The sequence below is a fragment of the Aulonocara sp. 'chitande type north' Nkhata Bay genome, linkage group LG11, assembly GCF_057382095.1.
Source record: "Aulonocara sp. 'chitande type north' Nkhata Bay isolate Kocher_YH1m ecotype deep benthic linkage group LG11, A_spYH_male_GT1.1, whole genome shotgun sequence".
Lineage (NCBI taxonomy): Eukaryota > Metazoa > Chordata > Actinopteri > Cichliformes > Cichlidae > Aulonocara > Aulonocara sp. 'chitande type north' Nkhata Bay.
Window position 1 is genome coordinate 9,704,402 of NC_141354.1, and position 14,162 is coordinate 9,718,563.

At 38.2% G+C, this 14,162-nt stretch overlaps 1 pseudogene; it reads left to right on the forward strand.

Annotated features, from left to right (window-relative positions):
* Positions 1–328: 328 nt before the first annotated feature.
* LOC147318496 (zinc finger protein 862-like) lies at positions 329–4,710 on the forward strand (annotated as a pseudogene).
* Positions 4,711–14,162: the final 9,452 nt, after the last annotated feature.

Below are 14,162 nucleotides of genomic sequence, written 5' to 3' on the forward strand. Positions count from 1 at the left end.
ATGAGCAAACAAAAAAATAAAAAAAATTAAAAATAAAATAAATAAATAAATAAATAAATAAATAAATAAATAAATATATACAGTGCCTCGGATCATCTGATCAGGGAGATGAAGTTCAATCATCTCCCTGAGATGATTAAGCTTTAATCAGAGCAACACTGAGCTGGACAGCGGACTTACAGCGTATTACAGAGACATTTATGGGTGTAACAGCAATAAAGGCGATTATGAACTTGACAAATACTCCCACTGTGGAATCGGAATGTGTAAAACAAAAGTTGTCTGTTAGATGACAGCTGACGATGTTTGTTGTTAAACGCCACACTTGATGCGTCCTACCCACCCCCCCGTCATTCTCGGCAAGAAGAGTTTAACTGGTCACAGAGGTGCAATGTTGCACATCCGCAACAGGCAGCTTGAGCAGCTAATGTTGAGCTAGTTAATAGCCCTCATTGTCATCTGTTGTGATTTTATTTTGAAAGAATGCTTCCTGTTATGCGGCGGAGTATACACCAGAGTCCACTTCTGATTATTCCTCTATCTAGATAATAAGTATCTTCAGTATTCATGCAGATTCTGCTGGAAGACCCATCTCTGCTAACAGCTAACCTTTGAACACGCTGTTGTGAAATGAATGGAAAGATATTGTGATAAGATTCTCTGCTCAAAGTGACCTGCACACAGTTCTAATATGTGGGGAGGTCATTTATCCAAATTGAATGGCCTTCTCTTCCTGCAAAACTACAAACAAGCTACATTAATTACATACATTAATTACATGTGGGTGCTAAACGAGGTGCTAACCAAAACTTTTGCACGCTGGTTAAGAACTGAAGAACCTCAGGTCACACTGCTAGTGACACAACAAATGAATAGCCCTCTGTAAATACAATTTACAGGTGGCTTACAGAGCCGGTGTGCTCTAATAAAACGCATGCAGGTTGCAGTATGACATAAGTAAATGAAATTAGGTTGAAATTAATTGAGCTACACATATAAAGTTACACAAAATACCACGCTGTGTTGTAAGGGAAAGAGGAAGTGATGCTGCCTGGTCTTGATTTCTTTAACGACTATGTATTTATTTATTTTAAAGAAAGGTGTTTTTGTTAAAGATTTAATTAAAATTTACTTACATTTAGGGAACAGCACAACCCCAATGGTCAGCATAAGGAGATGCATTTTGAGATGGTCACATACAATTTTGCTCTTTTCTTTTAGTTTCTGTTAAGTTTGTAAGCAGTTCTTATGAGAGGGGGTTGTCTTTTTCCTCAGACCACTTCTCCATTCCTCCTTTGATGACAGATTTTTTTTAAGCGTCTTAAAAAAGAAACTGAATATGAAGCCATTGTAAACTGAATTAAATCATTTACATAGCTTACAATTAGTTCAGCTGTTTATGACTCAATACACTAAACTTGCAATGTCAAACAACCAAAAGGTTCAAGCTTCATAGGGCCGTAATTAACTCAGAAATCTGAGTCCTTGTTTTGCTGCTGCTTTTGTAAAGCTCTATTTTCAATATTTAAATTGTCTCTTTTGTGAATTTGTTTTAAAGTTAATGATGCATTTGAATAAAACTGAACTTGTATTATTATTTGACATTATTATTATTATTTGATTATTATTATTATTATTATTATTATTATTATTATTATTAATTGATTATGTAACAAATAAAATTTGAATTTGATTTATTTTGATTTTACTGTTCCATCAAATAATTATTTTCATACACAGACTTGATGATAACCATTATTTAAAACCTATACCAAGGTTTAATTCCTTGGCCTGTATAAGCTCCGGCAAATATGTCAATATAAAGTCAATGTAAAACAAAACTGTTTTCTTTTAAGGAACTGAAAGCTTCCCCAGTCCACATTTGGTTTCGCTGTTACTGAAATGTCAGTTTTTACTGTTAAACTGTTCATTTGCAGAATTACCCTTGTCCTTAAAAAGACAGGAGCACAATTTTTTTTTTTTTTTATCTCAGAAATGTTAGCCATCAGCACATCACAACTACACAATCAAAAAGGACTTAAATATTCTTACATTTTTCTTGAGTGTTACGAAAAATTTCTCACTTACTAGTCACCTTTAGTTGTCAGCACAGGATTTAAAAACATTAAATTTTCTTGTGGGTCGAGGACGGGTCGAATACTTTTTCATGTCATCCCTGCTTCAAAATTAGATAAGTAAATGAACTGTATTTGCACAAACCCAAATTAAAACTACAGCTTTTTAACATGTTGATGGCTTTAGACTTACAGACCAATGTTCTCATCTAATCCATCAGAAAACAAACATATATTTCTAACTGGCAGTAAAATGGCAGTATGTGCATTTGTTGTGTCTCTTGAAAGCCCTCCTTTCATCTTGTTACATCTTAATTACAGCTTAATTTATATCAGTAACTTATTAAATTATTATGAAATGAAGAAAAAAAGTTCACAACTTGTCAATACAGTAATATAATGATGATTGAGAATGCATCAAGACTTTATAACATAATTTTTGTGTGTATTTCTGGTAACATTTGTTTTTATTTTATGAACATTGAAACAATTACATGAAGGAAACTTCATAATCACTAAAACATTGTTTTAACAAGTAACTTTACACAGTCAAACTTTTTGACTAAACTACATTCTCTATACCTGCAGTAGGAGTGACCTACAGTTGGGTTGTTAGGTGGTATCACCCATTACATTAACAGTGATCATGCATTATACGACAGATGATTGTCATTAAAGCAGGACAGAGGATGAAGTGAAGGAAGGCCAGACAGTAAAACAGGAAGGTGTGAGCCAATGTTCCCTCTAAGCTGCGTACGTGCACAATTGCGCACTGCTGGCATGGTCTCTGCGCACAGAAAATCTGCATTGCGCACAGAAAAAATAAATCTAACCTGAATTGAAATTAAAATGAATACTTTAACGATTCTGTTTTGCAGTGTTAGTCAGTAAGTGACTGGCTGCTCCCGTATGGGATTTCAATGATGCCACCTTATCCCATAGTCCAGCCAATGATGCGATTCACATTCGTATATACGCAGCTAATCAACGTCGTTGATGTGAGTAAAATGGTAAATGGTAAATGGCCTGTATTTATATAGCGCTTTACTAGTCCCTAAGGACCCCAAAGCGCTTTACATATCCAGTCATCCACCCATTCACACACAGGTGATGGCAAGCTACATTGTAGCCACAGCCACCCTGGGGCACACTGACAGAGGCGAGTATACCAGAAAGCTGGCGAAACAAAAATTATGCCTTTTGAGTTTGTGAATTCAATTAATGAAGTAGTGCAGAATGAGACAATGTGTGAAGTTAAAAATGCACCTTGGCACACCCTGATCATAGATGAGAGCACAGACATAACAGTGCACAAAATGCTAGTCCTGTATATTAAATACAGGGAGGAAAATAACGTCAACCATAAAACTGTGTTTGGTGGCATCATCCAGCTGACCGCATGCACGGCTCAGGATATTGTGCAGGCAATAACTCAGTTTTACACCAAGCATGAACTAAACATGCAGAGAATGGTGATGCTGACCTCCGATGGTGCCTCAGTACTGCTAGGAAAGCACAACGGAGTTGCAGCTTTATTAAAGCAGAAAATACCACACTTAACTGAACAACACTGTGTAGCCCATAGAGAGGACTTGGGCATTGATGATGCGTGGAAAGATGTACCTTTGATGCGTGATGTGGAAACTCTTCTTAGAACAGTTTACTCCACTTTCTCTAGATCCACTGTAAAGAGGGGAAAATTGGAAGACCTAGCAAAGGTTCTTGATGAGGCTGCACTGTCATTCAGGCCTCTGAGTGAAGTGCGATGGCTGTCGCGTCAGCAAGCTGTGAATGCTGTTCTGAGGAACTACACTGTGCTGGAAGAATACTGCAAGAGAGAATCCAGTGAAAACAGAGATCCAGTGGCAAATTACTGTTACAAAAAGCTAACCGATTCAAACTTCAAGGTTACTCTCACCGCTCTGGGAGATGTTTTGGGTGAGCTGGCACACCTGTGTCTTTCTTTTCAAAGATGCAACCTGACTGTGATGGAAGGGCACTGCTTGGCAAGAGCAAAGATTGAGAAGTTGCATTCCCAATACTTGACAGAGGAAAAGGATGTTAAGTGGAGTGACCGTGTCATAGAGTCGATGAGGGCCTCATCTGTCCATAGCAAGAATACCAGTGAGATTATTCGTGTTATTCGTAAGCTTTGTGATCACTTGGATGCTCGTTTTCCAGAGGATGAATTAAAGGAGTGGTCTGCATTTGACATTGAGGCATTGAACTCAGACATCAGCTTTGAGTATGGAGCAGGAGACATTGCCACGCTGGCAAAGAAGTGGAGGTCATAAACAGTGAATATTCTGATTTCAAGTACATAATGAGGCACAAACTTAAACATGGGTCAATCAGCACATTCTCAGATATGGTGGCTGCAACGCTAAAATGTGAAGAGCTAAAACACATCTCACAGCTTGTGGGTATTTGTGCTACATTTCAAGCATCCAGTGCAGATTGCAAAAGAGGCTTTAGTTTAATGAATCATATCAAAACGGCATCCAGAAATCATCTTGTGGTGGACCATTGGGAACAGCTGATGCGCATAAAGTCAAAGCTGCAAGCAGACGAGGCCATCAACCTGGACGACGTGTACAACCACTGGAGACGTGAGAAGGACAGACGGGAAAAATAAGGTGAAATTTAAGCTCTTGATAAGTTTACTACTCATCTGGTGTCATTTATTGAGTTTTCATTCATGGATATTGATCATTAAATACTGTCACCAGTTTATGAGTATTAGAAATGCAAATAATTGTGTCATTATATACTGTATTTTGCAGACAAAGAGTTACAGGACAGTAGGACTGTCTCCCAGACCGCAGTAGAATAGAATAGAATAGAATTCAACTTTATTGTCATTGCACATGCACAGGTACAGGGCAACGAAATGCAGTTTGCATCCATCCAGAAGTGCTTTAGTGATATAGATATATTACAATATATATTAGCAATAATATAGATATATAAGTATATTACAGTAGGACAGGAGGACCAGGAGCTTCACAGACTGGCTCATACTCATCATAACACAAGTCAGAGCTTTATAATAAAAATATTAAGTTTCAAAATTGGAGTTTATAATAGGCTTGATTTGGTTGGCAGTTCATGATTTGCCATAGTTAAAGTCAAATATTCATACTTCCAATAGCGTTGACATAGTGCACAGGTCATTAAAAAAAGATTTTTGTAATTTTCTCTGTAAATGGGCTAAAGCTTTTAATTAAAGGTATTCTAACAGAAATGTAAATGCTGTAATTTGGCTCTTTTTATAAACCATGTAACTTCGATGGATGCGATGCTGTCGTGACCACATTGTACACATCTAATGTCGCTCACAGTGGTCCAAGGGTTCGCTCAGGGGGTCTGTGAGTTCGCTCACACACCTGAAAAATTTGAGGGAACATTGGTGTGAGCTCAGAAAAGGATATACTAACTTTTGAGAAGCCTGAGCAAAGACAAAATTACAACACCCAAAATTTATTATGGATGAGCGGTATGAGCTATGGCTCTGAAGTTGTGAGAATTTGTTTCCTTGACACAAACTGCAGTCAAAGGCAGCAACCTGCTCATCAACACAGGCCTTCTGTGGTTCGACTGATTGAGGCAGCCTTGTTGCAGTCGGTTTAAGAGAGCTGTCATCTTCCAGATGGTTTTATTCTTTTCCCCGTCATCAGAGACACTGAGATCATATGTAAATTTGATGGACTACCTGATCTTGATGAATCTGTCTCAAGTTACAGTACTGGGGATATTAATTACCCAGTCTATCTGGATCCTAGGGTATGAAGTCATAACTGGAACAAAGATTTGCTGAGAAAATTTTTCAGCTCAAGAATGTTTTCAGTTATAACATTTTCATGTTGAAAACAGTTTCAACACAATTTCAGCAGGATTGAAATTAAACTGATAAAGCAATGAGAGGTACAGTTTAATGGACTTTTAGCAAATATTTCATTAATAATATAAATCAGCAGTTAAAGAAATTGAATTTTAGCTGATTATGTACTCTACATGTATTCATTTTGCACAAACCCATGTGTATTCTGTGTTCAGCTGAAAAGTTTCTTTGCTATACATTGTAATGCCAAACAATTATTCTGTTTTAGTAAGCAATCAAACAATAATTAAAAAATTAATAAAATACAAATTATTCCAAACTCATATCTTGTTTCGTTTGTGTGGTGGGTGCCTTCATCTTCTTCCTGCTCAACTCTTCAAAAACTGGTATGTCCTCCTTTGAGCTCTCACCTTTCTGCTCTAATCCCTGCCCAGTTCAAAGTCATCACCTAACAGCAATAAGCCTGACTGACGTCAACATTTTTGAGTAAAATCCTTTCTGCTTTAGTCAAGTTTTTTGTAAGTTTCTAAACTCAAAAGTTAACTACTGTCAGAACTTACAAATCTGTATTGAAATGACATGAGGATTCGGACTACAGAGAAATTAAAATGATATACTTGCTGTTCTGTTTTTTGATTCTTCTTGTAAGAATCAGGGACCACAGTGTTTTTGTTTTTTGTGCAGCCAATTCCCTCGTTGCTGGGTTTCAAAAATGACGGTTTTGTTTTTTGTGATTTTCGTCATGGTTTCATAACTCAGTGATGCCACTGACAAGCCAGTCAATGGCATGCAATCTTTTGACATCACATTTTGGATTGTCTTGGATTACTTGGATTCTAGGTAGAGTAGGTACCAAGAAAGTACCTGCTACCAGGTATTAAAACCTAATAGAAAACCCTGAAAACTGTGACAAGCATTAGGTACTAGTGGAAAGAGTGGAGTTTTCATCTATGCAACCACACAAGAAAGCACCTGGCTTTCCTACACGTCTCCTGCCTTGGCAACATCAGCAGCTGCCTTTCTACTCAGTGCTCGTTCCCAAGTGCTCACTGCGATAGCACTGTCCCCCGGTTCAGTTTGGCAACTTCTGGAGGAGAGCCAGTCATCTCAGCCAATCCCCTGGCTCTGGCTGATGAGATGTGACCTGTCCTCAGGGGAAAGCCAAAGTCCCAAGTCTGCTCTATACCCTGCAAGTGGAAGAGGTGGGTCCTGGTAAAGGGTAGGAAGGGACATACCAGATGCTCACGCCATCTGCCAAAGCCATTAAGCTAACAAACAAATTTTACCCAATGGAAAATGTGGATGCTGTTCTGTGCGTCACCACCTGAGTGATCACTTAAGTTCAGCCCGACTTTCTCTTCCAAAGTGAGGTGATGCTTCTGCTTCGATGGCTACTACAGAGATGCCTCACTCTGGGGATGAGGAAAGTTTTGACACTGAAGATGGAATGGCTCCCCCAATTTCACTACTTAACCTCCCTCTCTTGTCATAGCCTGTCATTCTACAACTGGAATGATGCATCTCAATTCTGATGATGATTTAAGGCTATAACAGTCATCAAAAAATAGTGTAACAAGTGAGTGCTTTTGTCCAATGCAGCATCAAGTTTCAGTACTTGGCAGTAATTACCTATTACTGTGCATTTTTTTTTTTTTTTTTTTTTTTTTTTTTTTTTTTAACACTGCAATACAATTTTAAAGGCAAAAAAACCCTCCTGGCCAATCCCATGTGTGCTAAGTCGATGGTAGCAAGGGGGTTAGAAGTCACACAACTACAGTCTAAATGAGCTGTCTCCGTCATCAGGGAAAGGTTGGTAAACTCTCAGACCAGATTTTTATTTTTTGAAACAATCCAGATCTGAACATGGAAGCCTTAAACATTACAAGTAAGAAATTTGTTTTCAGTGTAGTAACTACATTGTTCTTGTCACAAATCAGTACAATCAGTGGATAAATATATACTAATTATAGTAATTAATTACTATAATTATTTTAATATTTGAGTCAGAATTCAAATAATTAAATTAAAACTTTTAGTAGTTACTTTAATCCCAAAAGGAAATTAAATCTAAGAAAACAGGTATTCCACCAACAGTGCTATTATCAGTGATGAGTGGAGAGCCTACAAGAATGTTTTGACTGACATGGGGTACAGACATTACAAGGTAAATCACAGCAGGTGGTTTGTAGGTCCTCAATCTGGCAGTCATAGACAAGATATCGAAAGAGCTTGGATGACCAAGAAAGGACATGTCCATAGACTGACAATCATACTGAGATGTTGTTGGAGGAACATCTCATGGTTCTTGAATGGTTATCTTGTCTTGGTTGACGAATTACGACAACCTGATGAACCACAGGGATGCTTATTCAAGAATATACAAAAGATGTTTCCAGTCTGAACCTGAATGTCTTGCCATTGCATGTTGGCATGAACTTTTTTTTGGAAGGGGGGGCTATTTGGTGTTCTTAACAACGCATTTAATTTTACATGTGTTACTGTTATAATACATTACCATTTTTGACGGTAATTACATGTTATTTTGAGCACTGATTGTAATTTAGGTCTAGGTATAATAAATAGTGACATGTTTTACACTTTACAACAAGGCTTCCTTTGATAACTGTGGATATTTGTAATGCATCGACAAAGTGCTATATTATATGCTAAAAATGTTTGCAAGTGTCTAAAATGTTTAATATAGCAATTCTTGATGAAATATATATCTTAACAGATTTGGCAAGAAACTGGTCAGGATTTCCTCTTTCTCAACCTTAATTAATGCATAATTAATAGTTTTGAATGATTTACAGTGTTTACAGAGTAAATAACAACATTGTCTTATTGTAACGTGGTACTCTATTTCATAAGTATAAGTGTTGCTAGTATTTATGGAACGCCAGGACTGCCATAATGAAATTAATTAAATACACCATTAAATAATTAATTAAATGTGTCAATAATTAATTAAATAAATATTTACGACACATTTAATTAATTAATTGACACATTTAAATAATTATTGACCGTTTAAATTAATTAGTTAATGATTTATTTATTTAATTAATTATGGCACTTTTGTGCCCTTCATGTCTCAACTTGAAATTATTTTATCTGTCAGCCCAGCATGGTCAGCCTCACCCATCAAACTAAGTGGGCGGGGTTCTTGGCCACTGCAGCTTCTCTAGCATTTGATTGGTTGCTGTGCAAAGTAAGTCAAGACAGGTCAATCCTAGATAATCGATTGCTTGTGTGGACTTGGGGCAGCCCAGAATGCATTTCAAATCACAGGCAGCAATGGTGGTATTGTAAAGTTTTAAAATACCCCGTTTTTCTGTCACCAACTACACTTTAAATAGTGTTTTAGGCGAGAATGTCATGGCGTAATCTTCACATGTCTGGTCAGGTTGTCAACATAGAACATGTTTGCAAAAGTTATCGTTAACCGGTTCCTTTACATATTCCACTGTCCGTATTCCACATGTTGCATTCGCAGATTCTCATTTTTACCAAACGGTCGTCTCTTCCCACCTGGCCTTGTGTCTCTGTGCTTCTGTAACATAAAGAACGAGCTGACATTTTCCTCACGACACCAGCGATCAGCTCAACAGACCCTCAGTTTACCTGCATGCATCCTCCTCCTCATCTGTCAGCTGTTTAACACCTGCTGCTAATTCAAGAAACACGCCCACGTTACCTGGTGATAGTCACAGTTTAACTGGGCAGCCAGTGCTCGATATAACGCAATGTCGGCGCATTTTTCTGCACAAGATAAGTAAATATAGTATTTTTCCCCCGAGGGCAGAGCTGCTGGAGCTTGTTTCCCTGCAGAGAACTTTAGGCGAACCGCTTTATCAGCGGCTGATGTCCAATCACCGGCACACAGCTTTGAAACCTCACCTGAGTTTTAGCTCTCAGTGGTTAAACGCTGGACTTCATTCACTCAGGTTTTGTCTGTCGGGTCACGTTTACTTCGCTGTTTTATTTACAACTGAGCAAATCGGTTTGGCTGAGGTTAAAGTTACGTTTCAGAACTGCATAGTTTTACTGAAGTTTAATGGTTCACTGGCACATGTGTTAGACTGAACCATTCACTTTTCTTTATCTGATGAGTTTTGGATTTAACAGTGAATTTTGAGATTAAACTGACTTTTAAAATGTTTTTATACAAAGAGAAAAGAGAAGGCGCATTTTCACCGAGAGGAGCAGAGTTTGCAACAGCATGTTCATTATGAAGACTGCAAACTGGACAGAAATATATCATCAGTTTTATAATAGTTATTCAACTGTATTCTAAGCACCAGCGATCTGTTATTTTTAGAGTTTACCTAACTAAAAATAAATGAGGTTAAATAAATGAACTTGCGACACACATCTGCAGCACGTTTGAATTCGTTTCATGCACAACACATTTGTACCTTTCAGTTGTGTCTGTTTGTGCGTCATGCAAATAAACCTTTGAAATGAATGAAATGATATCATGTATTTATTATTGGCCTACATTTGTACAAAATTCCAAATTATATACAGAAAGCCATAGGAATCACCACCCCTGTTCATCATGATTTTAATATTTTTGCCCATAAGAAAAACGTCTTGAACAAATATATTTGTTCAAGACGTTTTTCTTATGGGCAAAAATATTAGTGTCATATATATATATATATATATATATATATATATATATTTTTTTTTTTTTTTTTTTAAAAACACCCAGCACGCCCCTGCGGGCGGTTTATCCTTCAAGCTCGGGTCCTCTACCAGAGGCCTGGGAGCTTGAGGGTCCTGCGCAGTATCTTAGCTGTTCCCAGGACTGCGCTCTTCTGGACAGAGATCTCCGATGTTATTCCCGGGATCTGCTGGAGCCACTCGCCTAGGTTGGGAGTCACCGCACCTAGTGCTCCGATTACCACGCGGACCACCATCACCTTCACCCTCCACATCCTCTCGAGCTCTTCTCTGAGCCCTTGGTATTTCTCCAGCTTCTCGTGTTCCTTCTTCCTGATATTGCTGTCATTCGGAACCGCTACATCGATCACTACGGCCGTCTTCTTCTGTTTGTCTACCACCACTATGTCCGGTTCGTTAGCCACCACCATTTTGTCCGTCTGTATCTGGAAGTCCCACAGGATCTTAGCTCGGTCATTCTCCATCACCCTAGGGGGCATCTCCCATTTTGACCTCGGGACTTCCAGGTTATACTCGGCACAGATGTTCCTGTACACTATGCCGGCCACTTGGTTATGGCGTTCCATGTATGCCTGCTGTTATGTGCTGGATTGTCTCTGGGGCATCTTTACACAGCCTGCACCTGGGGTCTTGCCTGGTGTGATAGACCCGAGCCTCTATGGATCTTGTGCTCAGTGCTTGTTCCTGTGCTGCCATGATTAGTGCCTCCGTGCTGTCTTTCAGTCCAGCTTTGTCCAGCCACGGTATGTACCAGTGTGGGCTAGTGTGGATGTAGCCATAGACAGAGACAACCATTCGCACTCACATTCACACCTGTGGGCAATTGACCTACCCCCACAAACTGCATGTCTTTGGACTGTGAGAGGAAGCCAGAGTACCCGGGGAGAACCACATGCAAAGAGGGGAGAACATGCAAAAGTTGCTCAATTGAGGATGAAAAATGTTTTCTCACATTTATTTGTAATCTATACTGCGCTAGATGACATAACTTATGACATGGATATGAGGTTTGACTCATTCTGTGTCTAAGGTCGTGATTACATTAAATCTGCAATCCTTTGTTCTGTTGTTAATCCACCCGCTCGGGATGTTATCTCTTCTAGAGTAAATTCAAACTGTAGCAATAAATGCAGCTGGGTGAGGTGGAGACAATGTGGACTTAGACTCCTGTTGGAGAAACAGGGTCTAAAAGAGGGATTCCCATTAAATTGTACACACCAAATTCATAGAAATGGTGCAGCAGGGAGAAGTAGACATGGGGTGTATACACATGTCTGTATGTGTGTGGTCTGTTAATAGAGAAAACAGTAGCACATGTTAGTTAAGCAATTTTGATTCTCCCAAAAATCATTAATGTATATATAGTTTGCATAACCCTTGTTGAACAATGAACTGGTAAATGTGAACAAATTAACACATTCAGACAGACTCATCAGGTAACTCAAGAACATTCATTAGACTATCTAGACTAGCATATTAATGCGACCCACCACATGGAATTGTTACATCCCCCAGGAGGATGTTACTACTTCCTACTAACTCTTTGTTTTGTCTAGGCTCCACCTCCTCTGTCCTGATTGGATGCTGCTCAGAGTCCAGCTAATTAGCAGATTGTTAATCAGCAGAGCACTACTTAAGGCCTGTGAAGCTGTGTTTCTGGGCCCTTTGGCTATTTTGAGTGCCATACCTGTGCAGGCTTGCATGCCTTTGTGACTTGTATGTGCATTTTAGTTTTCATGTTCAGACTGCCTGTAGGGGAGAGCTGCCTTTTGTTTTGACACCCTGTTTTCTCCTGTTTATGTGTTGTTAGGTAGGTTATGGTTATAGGTTGTATATTTTGTTTTCTTTGGAGTTAGGTAAGTTTCTTTTATTTTCACATCAGGGATGTTTTGTTTGTTATGTTGGCCTTGGCTCTCCCTGAAGTTAACTCTCAGTCTGTACCAAAATGTCATCACTAGCATTAAATAAACCTTAATAATAAATAAGTTACCATCTTGGCTCCTCCTTCACTATTTACCTTTATGTTCGTCCCTTCAAACACCCTAGACTAGCCAGGGGACGTAACAGAATGTAAAGATAGTTAGCCTCGAAAACAGCTCAACACAAATTATAGGACTTGGAATAAACTATCAACACAAAGATCCTGACAGGCAATAAATCTATTACTACTCACAGCTTCATAAAGACACAGAAGGACATGTCCAATTCATGGCAAGCCTCGGAATCACTAGTTAAGCTGGCTGCTGTAGCTGGAAGACACCAGTCCTGTGACTGTAATTAACCTCTTCACCACAAGGTGTCAGTGGTATGCTTCCCAACACAGCTGCCCCCAAATTTCTTTCATGTTATTTAAATTTATTTAGGCATTAGCAGTGTTGGTAAGTTACTTTGAAAAAGTAATTATTTATAGTTACTAGTTACTTCTTCAAAAAAGTCACTGAGTTAGTAACTAAGTTACAAGATTCTAAAAGTATTTAATTATTTGAAAAGTAACTATTGCGTTGCTTAAAAAAAAAAAAAACTCTCGGGTCCAGGGTATAAATGGCCATTTCAAACTACTGTTGATTTTACCTCTATATTTCACCTTTAAAAACTCTTTACTGATACCAAACTCTTTGTTTGGTATCATTTTTTTCAACACAACCTCACATGTCTGAATTTACAGTTATGATTTCATTTTGACATACTGTATTAACACAGCTGATCTAAAATCAGGCAAAAAACATAAAATCCGATCAGAAAAAGTTATATTTTTTACTGTAACAACCACAAACATGTTTATTAAGTCATATTTCATAACTTTAAATGCGAATATAAATTGTCAATTTTAAAATCTTCTGCTCAAGTTTTGCAAACAACAAAGTTATTTGCAGCCATTTACTTTTTACCCTATTTTTTTAATAACCACTTCAAACTATTTACATAACAATCAGGTGTTCTGCATTAAATAAGATGCTACAGAAATTATTTGTGCCACTCCAAAAAAAATAATTTCTGTTCACTATAAATGAGAACATCAAAGCCTGATTGCTGGCCTGACAGCAGGTGTTTGTTTTGTTTTTTGGTTTTTTTGGTCACAAGCAGAGAGTGCTTGCTAACGCTGTCCTTAGACAGTGCGAAACGTAACAAAACTATTCAGGAAAACACCGTGTATATTGTTTGTCATGACTCTGGTTTTACGTGGCCTATTAGCACAATTTAAAAACTGGTATATATCACCTTGTTGCTTTGTCATCTTAAAGTGGTCATGTGCTTGGCTTACCACGACTACTTTATTCTTCCTCAGTCAAACAGCACTCGTGCGACTAATTTGCCCCCTAGCTCCAGGTGTTGTGCCAGAAAGTGATTGCCGTCTGTGGAAGCGCACGCAGTTAAAACGGTAACGTGACTGCACTGCATTTTCTTCTTAGTAATGGTAACAGCATTGGAATGATAGAAGTAGTAATTAGTTAGATTACTGGTTAGTGAAAAAAGTAACGCTTGTTACTTGTAATGTCGTTATTCCTGCGCTGGGCATTAGAACTACTTGGACATAGGTTTTATCTTTGGCCTTTACT